The sequence below is a fragment of the Sinohyriopsis cumingii genome, chromosome 5 (assembly GCF_028554795.1).
Source record: "Sinohyriopsis cumingii isolate HCF-2022 chromosome 5, ASM2855479v2, whole genome shotgun sequence".
In the NCBI taxonomy this organism is placed as follows: domain Eukaryota; kingdom Metazoa; phylum Mollusca; class Bivalvia; order Unionida; family Unionidae; genus Sinohyriopsis; species Sinohyriopsis cumingii.
The window spans coordinates 34,142,345-34,156,722 of NC_142965.1; the positions used below are offsets into that span (position 1 = coordinate 34,142,345).

The 14,378-nt window shown below is 35.9% G+C and overlaps 1 protein-coding gene across 1 annotated transcript in view; it reads right to left on the bottom strand.

Annotated features, from left to right (window-relative positions):
* The window catches only part of LOC149798915 (protein ECT2-like), a 191,614-nt gene that overhangs the window by 23,397 nt on the left and 153,839 nt on the right, over positions 1–14,378 (bottom strand). The gene's annotated exons all lie outside the window — the stretch shown is intronic.

Consider the following 14,378-nt stretch of genomic DNA (forward strand, 5'->3'; position numbering starts at 1 on the left):
TGTGCTCTCTTGGAATGACCTACTCTTGAATTCCAATGGGAATTTAATATAAAAAATGTGTACACGACTAACAATGTGGGTTGGTTTGGGGATCTATGTTTAGCATGAGAGAGCCAATAAAGATATTCCATCAAGCTTCATCAACTCATTCAGCCCCAATCTTGTCTGTAGGAGTGATAAGGCTGTACCCTACTTGACCGTTCCAGTGGCATAGTGGTTAGAGTGTCCGCCTCGGAAGCAGGAGGTCGTGGGTTCAAACCCCGGCCGAGTCATACCAAAGACTAACAAAAATGGTACTAACAGATGCCTTGCTAGGCGCTCAGCATTAAGAGGTTAGTGTTAGGACTGGTGGGCCTGGCGTCAGGATAATGTGACTGGGATGGACATCATACTCCATGTCTGCGGCATGATGCCCCAGTGCTAGACATCACTATAAACTGCCACACTGCAGACATCATAGCAATATGACTGAAAATGTGTTATTAAAGCGACGTTAAAAATCCTAATCACACACACACACACTGTACCCTACTTCTGAGCTCTGTAGTGTCAAGGTCATTTATGATATACCAAAGTGGGTGGCATTACAATAAAGCAGACAGATGTCGCTCTACAATGATACCAAATATTCTGGACTTTCTACTCGCGTTACAAAATGCTGAGAGGAAAATGTATCTTTAGAGACCCGATATTTCACACAAAAAAATTTGCCCATTGATGGAATCAAATTTTGTGTCTGGAGTTTTAGATATTTTGGCTTGTGATCTAAGGCAGACTGGTGTGAACTGCACACAGATGGTGAACCTTTGCAAAACATAGGATAAGTTGTGGACTGGGAGTAAGAAGTGGCCAGATAGCCAATGAAAAACATTTCAAGCACAACTAGGCATCAGTCTAAGCAAAAAACTCTTGCAATCAAATGTATTTGGATGTATTCAGAATTAACCTCCAAAATGCATTTCCTAAACCCCTTTTCAGGTGAAAATTACAAAAGACTCCAGGGCTGAATGAGTTAATATATTGTATTATTACTTGTGCACATGATCATTTCAATTTTTTTTAAAATGGAAAAGCTTGTGCCTGTACACTTAAATAAAAAAGAACCAAATTAAAGAAAGAAAACAGAACAATTAAAAATACTTAGCAGAAATTAATCAAAATGCACATATTTTTCTAAAAGACAAACTTATACATGAGAATTCATCCAAACATAGATATATTTGAGCTGGCAATATTTAATGGTACTTTTATTTCCAGAAACTTGGGTAACTTAGGGATTAACAAAGGTCTAGGTTCTTAACACATCATGTCACTTGACTTTTCTTCTTGTTCTCAAACTTCTCCTCACCACTTGTCCACACAAAAAACTAATTTGATTCAACCTTGCCTTTCCACATACTTATATTCTTCTCAGCCATATGGCAATGACCATGCAAGTAATTGTCCACTTCAACTTTACATACACCTGGCACTCTGGATCACAAAGCATCATACAAGTAATCATTGATGATTCCACACTAGTCCACATCTTTCTTGGCTTGAAATAGATGACACAGCTGACAAAGCAAAAAAGGTCTTTATTTAGATAATATATGGATTGAAGATAAGTTTTGGGCTTAACCAATCAGAGTTTTTGTTACAAGGCTTAGCAATCAATGGTTATGTAACCTGTGACAACAGTACCCAAAGAAAGTAAACGAGGTACTTTTCTTTATTGAGCAAAACATCAGGGTGAATCCAACAAAAGCCTCAAACTCACGCCCATAAGCTTGTGCTTACATCAAACTGGTCAGGTGGTCATCTAGGCTGCAGCCATCAGAACACCTTGTTAAATTCTTACCTTTGCAAAGCTTGATCACATAGATAAAAGTTTGAAAAGGTTGACTACAAATGCTAGCCAGTGGCTTATGTTATGTCTTGGATCAAATTGTTACATTTGAACATGAAGCATGCAGAGATAGCTCTGATCTCTCGACTTGATATTTTCATGAGGCATATTGTATCTTTTTATATGTCAGAAATATGAAGAGCATATATTACCCACTTAAGCCATGATGTCAGGACACAAGAAGTTATATCATCTTTCCAGGTCTTCACCTGAAGAGAAACCCTTCTCTATGCACTTCAAGTAGTACATGAAAACACAAACCGGATCTTACATTGTTGCCTCTCATGACAAATCAATTAAGAAGAGGGAGCAGATAACCACTCTTTGATTACATGCTGATAGCAACCTATACTGGGTTATGAAACCTTGTTCCATCATCAGGACCACAGAATCATCCTAATGGAACAGAACTAAGTTCACGTCCACTAAATGGGTATACAACTTACCTGCTCTGTATGCCAAAGTTACATCTATCAGAAAATAGATTTGTTATGATAGAAGATTCTATGAGGTCAAGGACTAAGCTCAAACAGATCCAAGCTAAGCCTTATTTTAACCCAGGCCAGATTTCATTTAGGAAACAGGGAAGCAGATTTTGCTTATTCAGCTCAAAATTGGATAGTAGGTCTGAAAAATGATTGTGTCCATATCTCCTCTATGATGCCTGAACAATTTGGAGTACACAGGGTAGTAGCCTTTCATCATAACTGGGGATATACTTTTCTCCTAAAAAAAGCCAGAGAAATGTTTTTGCCTGTTGCAGTACTTAGGCACTCAAAAGGACGATGATCTTAACATTATACAGTACCCAAAAACAGACCACTTTTCCTTGTAATCCTTTAAAGTGGACAATGTTCTAGCTTTAGAGATTCACTCTGATAGAAGGTTGAAACTCCTTTCAATACAAAGCTCTCCTGAAAAAGAGCCATGTTCCTGATAATATCTAAAGCCAGAGTAAGCAGATTGTTCACAATGACTTGTCCCACCTAAAGGAAGCTCTCTAAATGTTGCACTGTAGGTTCAGAGGCAGTTTTATTTTGGAGAGTGTTTATGAATAAATAATGTATGTAAAAGAGAAACACACTTGGATTTTGAAGATGATTCATAAAATTTAAGTTTGTTTATTTGTATGTAAACTTAAGGCTTTCATAATAAATTGTGCATGCTTCCATGATGCAAACTAAATGCAAGATATATACAGTAATTCCCACTTATCTAAAGTTTGCATCAACAGATAAATCTTGTAACATATTTGAAAGTTGATCTTCTATTTTCCTTGAGAAAATTCTTATCTTAGTATACGAGTGCTTGGTTCATCATCAGTGGTCATTGTGGTATATTCCCTGTGTCTGGATCAAAGTAACGTAGTATCCATGAGAAGCTACTGGCATACTTTCTCACATACCCACATTGGCGGAACCCACGCAGTCAGAAATGAGATGGCAGTGATCCATAACAGAGAGCGCTTTAGACCACTCAGCCACTCGGGGCCCCTATGTATGTGTGTATGGATGCATGTATGTCAAGAAATATGCATAAAAATGAGCATATTACTTTTACCTTCATGCTTTTAATGAATTGTTTGTCATTCATCAGTTTTCTTTCTTTTTTTAAAACCTGATTACAGGCATTGCTATTACGGAGATTTGGTATAAAATCATATCTAAGATCATAATATTATCAATGCATTTTTTTTGTTTTGTTGCCATAGTAACTAAGCTATTTGGTATAAATTCAACAAATTAAATGCTAGACCAAAACACTTTTTGTGTATTTGAAATGTTTAAGACTATGTGAGTCCATCCTAGAAAAATATAAGCACAGAATATTCAGCCAAAATGTTATTGATTTTAAGTTTTCAGTCTCAACACTTCACTGAAAACAAAACACCTTTTGTGGCTATATTTGGCAGAACTTGGACAATCCAAGCCAAGTCATTAGAAAATCCAACTTTTCTCAATCATAAATTTAAAAAATTCAAAGCATGGCTGATATGGCAAGAAAGTAGAAAGCTTATCTTATGTTACATGTTTAGGCTCTAATAAACAGTAACAAAAGAAAGTGAAAACAACAAGCACTGAAAAATTTAACAAATAATTTATTTCCCAGGAAAAACACTATAAAAATGAAAAAATAAGAACTTGTGGTTTTAAGAATCGAATCCAAAAATAATCCAAGAATAATCCACGAATCAAATTTTAGAAGTCCTAGTAATGAAATGTTATAATGAAATTTGAGTTTGAGTCCCGACGAAATATCCAAAATGAAGGCGATGACATATACTATAGTCAGTATTGTGCTGTTGTGTTTTCTTGATTCACTGATAATATTCTGATGTTTGAATTTCCAAATAAAATTTAGAGAAATATCTTTGTCCAAGAATTCTGCATGAACACTCACATATTTCCGGGAAAAAGAATTAATCTTTTAGAATCCAAATAATTTGAACAAAAATTAAAATATAACTCCAAACTGGTCACAAACAAACTGTTTTCCAGTGTCCAAGGTAAAAGCCCAAACTGAGAAATATCTCTCTAAACATCACTATTAAATCTAAATACTGAGCAAATTTTTGGAAAACCCAGAATTGCAAAATAGGGCTAAAGTCCCATACCCGGTACTCCCAGTATGACCTTGATAAAAACCAATCATTTTACTCAAGAATAAAATACAAATAGAAAGTTGCTTACTTGTCTCAGTGAATTCTGAATCAAGATCAGGAGCTAAGTAAAAAATAGAAACAGTGTTTCTATTATAAGGTATTTATGAAAAGATTCAGGTCAAAATGAATTTTCTGCAAAATATCAAATTCCTAGTAAACAAAATTACCTTACTTTGACATGTAATGAAATTAAAAATAGAAAGATTTTAAAACTTACAAACAATTAAAATTAAATCAAATATAAATTAAATCAAATATACATAACACTTATTACACCTCTCCCTCAATAATTCACGCAGAATGGGTTCCACAAACATTGACCGCACTATAAGCGAGGGTGCGGGTTACCGAGGGACCTCCAAAACTTGTAAAAATCCACTTAAATATCGAGAAAACTGCAAGGTGGGTGTTAGGGGACTGGGCTCTTTAATGACTGAATCCCTGTTTTACAATCACATCGATAATAATTGTTAATAACACACTTTTTCTAATGAAGTTGTTCATTATTCTGTATAAGTAACATTTATTTTCAAAATGTCCAACATGTGAAAGATCATTCCAACTTGTTTGAGTTACCATCACATGTACGTGAAACCATCTGTGTATTATGTCACTGCTTTTTGTTTTGTTTTTTAAGTCTAGTTCCCAGAGTGGTATATAATAGCATCCTGCTAAATTGGGAGTCTGTTAGCAGGGAACTAGACTGATTGTTGATACACCACCAAACAAGATTCCTTTTTTTCTCTCAAAAACTAGCGACATTTATTTTGTGAGACAATTGTCTACGTCGAAACTCAATTACTGATTTGTTCAATTAGTACATTATTGATGTCATGATTTCATTGGAAGTAATAGTGAAACTTCATATCATCATTGAGGATATTTCTTAGTGCCAGTCCAGAAATTCTCTGAATCTTGCTTGCCCACATTGGTCTGTACATGTGAAACCAAGCTCTTTATTTTATGAAGTATTCTTTTAGCTTGGTTGCCTTGCTATCTATGATCACAGTTATGAATGAGTTGGTTAATTTAAGGTAGTTTATGTTACATACACAATAATATTTTTAACCGTGTTCGATTGATCCATGAAGTGAGTTCACCCAACATATGACCGGGGCCGCTAGATTTTAAGCTTGTGGGATTTGGTTGCCTTTTAACTTTTCTTTTATTCCACCTCCTTTATTTGATTCAAAAGACATAATTAACATGACAATACAAAGGATTCCAGCTTTTAATTCAGTGCAACACTATAACAAATACTTCTGGAAGTCAGTTATCAAAACATGGTCGGCACTTCATTAGGTTCTCAGAAACGTTTGTGGACATAGCTGTAACGGTATTTTGACACATTTTACGTTAAAATACACATTGCATTTATGATGATACTTAAGAGGAGCTAAAAGATAGAATTAAACACAATTTTCACTTAATAAAAATTATTTAATTGGTATTTAAGTATTAATGTACTGCCTAAACTCAGCGTAAGTGACATTTTCATTGATCAAAATTTCCTAAAATATTTTTAATTATGGTGTACTAAGAATGTTGTCTGGAAATGTTGATTAAAATTTCAAGGTCCTATCTATCATTTTCGACAATAAAACAAGCGATATATCAATGTTTCAGTTACCAATTTTGATCACGATTGTCTTCAAGTTTTAAGAAATAGGGATAATATTTTGGAATTGACTGGTTTTAAAAAAATGGGATCCACATCTGACCCCATGTTATAAGCGGATTCACGAGTTATCAGGGTGCGAGTTGTCGAGGGAGTGGTGTATAAATGAATATTAAAAATATGTACTTTTGTCATGAATTTTACACATTCTAGGCTGGATTTTACTGCCATGGCAACCAATCATATCATCCCCTGCATGCTGAAATAAAGTACAGGTATAACCAATACCTATCCTGTGTCCACAACAGATTTCCCACAATAAAGAAAATTATTATTGCACAAGAAGTAAACTCAAAAAGGATGCTAAATTACTGTATAAATCCTGTGCAAATCAGGATGTTAACCTCCAGACTGATGTGCATCACCAACAGATACAGACAACTAAATATATTTGTTCATTACAAACTGATGGAAAAAAGGTGAACTGAAAATGCTAATTAACATGTAATAAGCAGATCTATTAACCGGGTTCCCATAAAATTTTCTTCATGAAATTCAAACAGTTTTTAACGAGTTGTGATGGGAACAGCATAGGTTTGGGTGACATGGCTGACCTTATAATGAAAGTATTCAAACTGAATCAAAACACTAAACTTTCAAACTTACTAAGGAGGTGTGTGCTATTTAATACATACAATAATCAAGTACATGATTAGTCTTACAGTAAAGGATTTCAAATCTTGAATAATAGTTGCCTTTCATAACAAAGATGGCCAGATACTGAGTGTTCAAAAATCCATAAGGAAGCATATTTTTTAATCTATTCACAAATATAAAACAATCTTCACACTGAGGTTACATAATAAATTTCATGTACATATTCAATTGTCACAGATATCATACACATGTATTTCATGTATGTATTCAATTGTCACAGATATCATATACATGTATTTCATGTACGTATTCATTTGTCACAAATATCATATACATGTATTATTTATAATATAGTTTTATATAGACTTATATTTATTTTTAGACTTAAATAAGCGCTCCTTGGGGTTGGGGTGGGGAAGTCAAAAATGCATTTTACAATCATGAAAAACTGTTCCTAGTGGACCTTATTATCATAATATATAGCAAAATAATCATTTTAAAAATTAACAAACTTACCAAAATTTTCATCTTGAAGAATTTCACAACATTCATTGTAACAACATATTGTTCTCTAATAATATTTTTGCTAAAGTTATTTCATGTGCATGTCAGTGTTCACAGCAATTCAGCAACAATAATTTTCAAGCAACCTTTATTCACAAACTGCTTGTACAAATAATTTTTTTTTATTTCTGCAGGGACCAACACCCTCCCAACCTAGAAAATTCCATATAGAACAGTCTGTTCAGTGAGAATATATTAACAAACATGTCACATTATTCTTGAGTTCTTCAGAACTTACTACAACCAAAACAGCAGTGCCATTTTTCATCATTCAATTGCAGTCTGTTTCAGAATCCATAACAAATAATAAAAATGAATTGTATTAACACCACTAAGAATTCCTTAGTGCAGTAAGATAGAATAATCAGCAAATGATACTCAGCATTATGCTGAAATCATGTTACAGTGTATTCAAATTCACCTTCTTAAATTATTTTAATACAATTTACTGAAAAAAGGGAGAATTTTTTGTTAAGACATTTTATTTTCAACATTAACAAGGAAAATGATATTTATTAGGCCCCCCATTGTTTATGTTCAGTGCTGACCGTAGCATTCTTTTCCTCCCACAGTAAAAAAAAATAATAATTCTGAAATTGATTTTTGCATCTGATTGAGCCGGTTTGGCCCAGTACTTGAAGTGCTTAGAACTATATATATGCAAATCATTATAATATATATAACGTATAAAAAAAAACAGACCTACCTCCCATAAATTTAAAACCAGTGCAATATGAAACACAATTTTTTTTTTTTGGGGGGGGACACCTTGCATTGCTTTGTTTTGCATTATTATTCTTTCAAATGGTGATAATCCTATCAAAACCAGTACATGCCAATACAAAAACTGTTCTAATTTTTAAAATCTTGAATATAATCATCTAGAATTTGGAATGAATGGCTTCTTAAGTTATACTTAACCATTATTGAGTGAAAAATACTGCAACTGTCATTGGGAATGAAATTTTGGTACCAAAACATTATTCTAACATATATGTTTTACGAACTATTATTCTTGAACCCTCCACACAATGGTCAGTATTCATGGATACGTTGATACGATCATTTCATTTAGGGGCCAATCTATATAACTGGACCCCACCAAAAAGTTCAATTCCAAATCTAGAAGCCTTTATCACAATTAGACTTTTTCTCAGCTGTCTTGCTCCACTGTTTTTGAACAAACCGCCATCAGGTGATACTCGCCAGTCAACCCGTTTATGCTACGATGGACCCTCATTAATTGCTTTAAATGATCATTCCTTGGCTCTCCACTCTACATTGTGCTCTAGACTAAATGAACTGGGACTACATTCATCATTACCTAAATGTAAACAGAGGCGAAAAAAAGAAACGTTTCAAAGCTGGCCGGTGTAGAACAGGAAGAAGAATCCCAGTTACCTCCCTTATTTCAGCTCAACAATTTAAAAAAATTTCGACCGTTAATTTAGATAACCTAATTCAAATCCCTATTAATTCGTCAACCTTTGTGCCAACTATCCAATAAATACCTCTACGCATTGCATTATTCAATGCCCAGTCAGTAGGACCACCGGAAAAGCGCACAGAAATAGTTAATTTTATCAACGACCAAAATGTTGACATATTTTTCCTGACAGAAACATAGCTAAAAACATCAGGCGATGAACCCAAGTGTGCGGATCTAACACCAACTGGTTACTCCATCAAGTCGTTCCCCCGTAATTCTCGCGGAGATGGAATTGCTGTCATCTCAAAGAACTCCATGATAAAACGTCTTAACTACACCACAACATTAAATTTCGACCACACATCATTTGAACTAGTCCAAACCACGCTCACACTGGAGCAAAGGTCAGTCCATTTTTTCTGCCTATACCGCCCTCCTCCTAGTAGAAAAAACAATCTGGCTGACTCTCTCTTTTTGGAGCAGTTTCCGAATCTCCTGGACTATGGAAATTCGATAGGTGGCAACCTGATTATTCTTGGAGATTTCAACTTTCATGTTGACTGTCCCGGAAACTCAAATACATCAAAACTCATAGATTCCATTAATGTTTTCAACCTCAAACAGTCAGTTAACCAACCCACCCATAAACATGGTCACATTTTGGACTGGATTCTTCATAGACCTGATGATAACATTCTACGGTCCTCCCTGGTATCCCATGACCTTGCATCAGATCACCTCTGCATTATATACCATCTGGACGTATCAGTCCCTAGCCATCCACCTTTATCTGCTACTAAGAGAAACTTTTGTATGATAAATAGAACCAAACTAATACACGACATCCAAGCTAACCTAACAACTTGCTTACTTCCAACCGCAGAACAACTTGATAACTGTCTGCATTCATTGCTTGACAAACATGCCCCAGTTACCAAGTGCAGAGTATCAATTCAAAAGTGTTCTCCATGGTATAGCAGTGTTAGGGACCAGCTTCGCACTGCTAAAAGAGACCACCGTAAAGCTGAGAGGTTCTGGCTTTCCACCAGACTCACTATTCATAAGCAAATCTATGAAGTCGCTAAGAAGAATGTCACAAATATAGTCCATGCAGCGAAATCAGCCCACTACACTACTAAGATCACGGAAAGTTCCAGCTGCAAAGAGCTCTTCGAGATTACTAACAAGCTAATGTCAAGGAACAAATCAACACCACTTCCAACAACATTTTCTCCAGTCGTCCTTCCGGACATGTTTGCAAATTTCTTCCGTGACAAAGTACAAACCATTAGAGATAAGCTTGACACCACAATTTCAATTGACTCGTCGTCACCATACAGTTGGGATACAGAATTTGAGCGGCAGCCATTAGCAGCACTTGAACCTGTCTCTATGGATTTTGTACGTACAATCGTGATGAAGAGTGCATCAAAGTCATGTGAACTTGATCCAATTCCAACATCACTGCTGCTTGAGTGCTTAGATTCAGTATTGCCTTCACTAACTGATGTTATTAATACCTCTCTCTCATCCGGGGAATTCCCATCATTTTTTAAAACTGCCATTGTAAAGCCTCTGCTGAAGAAACCAACACTAGACCATAACGATTTAAAGAACTACCACTCAGTTTCTAATCTCCCATTCATATAAAAAATCTTAGAAAAGGTTGTTCTATCCCAGCTTGTATCTCATCTAAATTCAAACAGTCTTTTTAGCAATGTACAATCTGCATATCGCCCTTGCCACAGTACTGAAACTACTCTTCTAAAAGTAGTTAATTACATTCTCTCTGCGTTGGATAGCGGAAAGATTACAGTCCTCACCCTCCTTGATTTGTCTGCAGCATTTGACACAATAGACCATGATATAACTTGGTCAACAGGATACAAATTGTATCTGCAAATGGAATACACTCCAGCCCAGTTGATCTATGTTGTGGTGTTCCACAAGGGTCTCTTCTTGGACCTGTTCTCTTCATTCTGTACACTCAGCCGCTCTCAAGTGTCATAGATCATCATCCAGTGTCTCACCAATTGTACGCTGATGACACCCAAATATACAAATCTAGCCACCCAACTGAAGTTGATGCTACCATCCAAGGTGTAGAGAGGTGCATTTCTGATGTGAAATCATGGATGACATGGAACAAGCTTCAGATGAATGATGATAAAACTGAGGCCATTCTGATCACAACACAAAGACTTTCTCATTCACATCCTTTACCTCACACAATAAATATCAGCAACACCAACATTAAATTCACATAATCAGTACGAAACCTAGGTGTTACTCTGGACAGTACTCTCACATTGCACCAACATGTCATGAACATATGCAAGGCTGCATATCTTGAGCTGAGACGCATCAGCTCAGTTCGCAAATATCTTTCAGTTGATGCCACTAAAACACTTGTTGTGTTCATTAGTACTTTCAAGACTGGACTACTGTAACTCAGTTCTGTCTGGTTCATCTCAATATCTACTCCAGAAACTTCAAAAAGTTCAAAACACAGCTGCTCGGATCATACTTAGAGTACCACGATGAGAGCACACCTCCCCGCTGCTCTGTACCCTATACTGGCTATCCATTTGATCCAGAATCAAACACAAAATTTGTTCTCTCTGCTACATTTCACTGACGGACTCCAGTCAAATATACCTATCCGATCTCACCCATGTGTACACACCAGCAAGATACTTATGCTCCTCTTCTGACAATCGTATACTCATTATTCCCACTATGAAAACAAAGTTATATGGACAGCGTTCTTTTGCATACCAAGACCCAGCAACATGGAATGAATTGCCCACTGAACTTAGAAACAAAGACACAGTGATCACATTCAAGAGGGCTCTCAAAACTCACTTATTTCGACTGCAAGAACAAACTTAAAGACCTAATATTGTTTCCTACCTGAAATATTTTCAGTATGTTTTTTATTTTTTAATGTTTTTCTAATTTCATGGTGTTTGTTTTTGTAATAATATTATTATATGTTTTTTATGTTATAGGTATTGTCTAATGTTGTAAAGCGCTTAGAGCTTCTAAAGATTAGGCGCTATACAAAGTCCTCATTATTATTATTATTATCAACTCAGTTGAAAATGACACTTCCAGACACATCAACCATACTAACAGATACTCTAATTTGACAAAAGAAAAAACCGATGCCCTACACTCATAGAAAAGCAGAACAGACATCATAATTAAGTCTGCAGATAAGGGTTCCGCTGTGGTCGTTATGAAAAGAGAAGACTACATTTGTGAAGCAAGTAGACAACTAAGTGACGCTAGGTTCTACCAAAAACTAGATCATGATCCAACACTGGAATATGCAAAAACCATCACTAATAATATTGACGAGGCGTACCAAATCAGGCACATAGACCAGCAAATGAGAAACTATTTAAACCCAGACAGCCAAAGGGCAGGTAGATTTTATCTTCTACCTAAAATCCACAAACAAGTAAACCCAGGCAGACCTATAATCTCTGGTAACGGGCATCCCACAGAAAGGATATCAGAATATTTGGATCATTTTATGAGACATGTCCACAAATTACCACATTATCTTCAGGACACGACAGATTACTTCATAAAAAGCAAAGCAAGTGAACTATTACTGCCAGATACATTGCTTGTTTCCTTAGACGTCACATCTTTGTATACTAACATACTGTGCAATGAAGGGATACAGGCATGTAGAGAAGCATGGGAAACTAGAACTGTAGACAATCCATCCACACATTTCCTAGTCCAACTCCTGCAGCTTGTCCTAAAACTCAATAACTTTGAATTTAATGAAGAAAATACCTCCAAATTAATGGAACCGCAATGGGTACAAAAATGGTCCCTTCATATGCTAATATTTTTATGGGAAACTGAAGGGTCAACTTTTAGTATCGGTTGAATTACACCATACCAGTGGGCACGCTTTATCGATGATAAAGAAATGAAATGACAACATGGAAGAGAAAGTCTGGATGATTTCATATCAAAGGCAAACAATTTCCATCCCTCAATAAAATTCACGGCAGAAGTCTCCAACTCAAACCACGCCTTCCTGGACACAACAACCAGACTAGTAGAAAACAAACTCCATACAGACATCTACTCTAAACCAACCGACAAGCAGCTGTCATCCAAAACACTGCATTAGGAACATCCCATATAGCCAGGCACTGAGGATATGCAGAATTTGCTCCGACGATGAAACATTCCTAAAAAAGGTCTGAAGAGCTATCTAAACATTTAATTTACAGAGGCTAAAGACAAAGACCGGATTACGGAGGCAACCCAAAGGGCTAAACAAACAAACTGCGATGACCTACTAAGATATGGAAAGAAGGAAAAGGCTGATAGGATACCATTTATCCTGACCTACCATCCAGACAACCCCAAAGTAGGTAAAATCATCGGGAAACACTGGCCCATCGTGGAATTGTCGGACGCACTAAAGTTAATCCTCCCTATCAAACCTGTAGTCACCTACTAGAGACCAAAAAACCTCAAGGACATCGCAGTCAGGGCAAATCTAATGCCAATCTCTAATCTAATGCCAATCACTAATCAAGACTACCCTAGTCAATCTGTCTGGCCCCTGTGACGATAAAAGGTGCAAAACCTGTCAACATATGATAGGGACTTGGACATTTTCTAGCACAGTGACTAGAGAAAAACTAAACATACATGGTCCAAACAAAACATGCAAAACAGAGAATGTCATTTATCTCATCACATATAAGATCTGTAGCCTTCAGTATGCCGGAGAAAATGAAAAGCTACACAAAAGGATCAACCTTCATATATCTGATTGGATGACAAAGAAGCTGTACAGAAGCATTGGAGAACACTTCTCCTCCCCTGGCCACACTTTCAGTGATATAACACTTCTGGAGTCCCCAAACTAGGAAAGAAAAGGAATCTTACTGGCTATGCCACCTTAGAACATTGAAACCAAGTGGTTTAAACCAAGAAGACTAGAAAAAGACAACCATGAACAAATAAAATTATCTTTTGCAGCCGACACATTTTCTTTTAAATAATTCTCTAAATTTGCTTAATAGCCTATGACCACTATAACAATGAATTTTCCGGGATATAATTTGCGCTTACGTAAATTTACATAAATTAAAAGATGTCATTATGGCTCATCCATTTCTAGGTCAATACAAATATTGTCCAGTATCAGCAACAAGCTGAAATAAACTAGTTGAAACATAATAAAGTTAAAAGGTGGAATTCCTGTAGAAACAGCCATGTCAAGTTTTGCAAACATAACCGTTTTTCTGTTTTATTTGTTTGTCTTGTTTATGTTTTGTATTTGCCTTTGAAAAAGACTCATTAAAGAGTCGAAAGCACGCAGGCTAGCTAGATACTAGTTTTGCACTGTTTGTTGTCAGTTTATTGCATTTATCTTAATCAATCCCTGACACATGTGATCCCTTGCTGGATCCAGTGCACTTGAAAGGATTGTTATTCACCATATGTTTTGTATTCTTTACATATATGCAAAAGATCAAAATGTCGATTCAATTTTAATTTTGTTTTTACTCAAAAG